Here is a 433-nt window from a genome sequence, read left to right as displayed (position 1 = left end):
GGCAGCCCTGGGGAGAGGTGGCAGTGCTGCTGCTTCCCGCTCCAGCAGAAAGTGCTGCCCTCCCTTGCACAGGTATGGGCCAGCACCTGGACCAGCTCGGCTCTGCGGCAGGACTGGCACAGAGGATGGTACCCTGTCTCCCAGGCACTCCCCAGGGAGCCTTTTTAAGACCATCTAATAAATTTTATTTTTTTTTTAAGTGTGCCTGGTGCTTTTTCCTTGGGGGGCACAGGAGAAGGACCCCCCCATGATTCTCTAACTTGGAAAGAGGAGTGAGGGCCTGTAAACAGCCTGTGGCATGGCACTAGTGTCCCAGCCTGGGCCACATGGAGACCCCACAGCATTACCAAAACAGATATTATTTATTCCTCTGGCACATGAGTTGCTGCACACTGCACGTGTGGGTGCAGGCCTGCCCTCTCCACCCATGCGT

This window comes from Mesitornis unicolor, unplaced genomic scaffold (genome assembly GCF_000695765.1).
Source record: "Mesitornis unicolor isolate BGI_N332 unplaced genomic scaffold, ASM69576v1 scaffold29650, whole genome shotgun sequence".
In the NCBI taxonomy this organism is placed as follows: Eukaryota; Metazoa; Chordata; class Aves; order Mesitornithiformes; family Mesitornithidae; genus Mesitornis; species Mesitornis unicolor.
Note: the sequence above shows the minus strand (reverse complement) of the source record.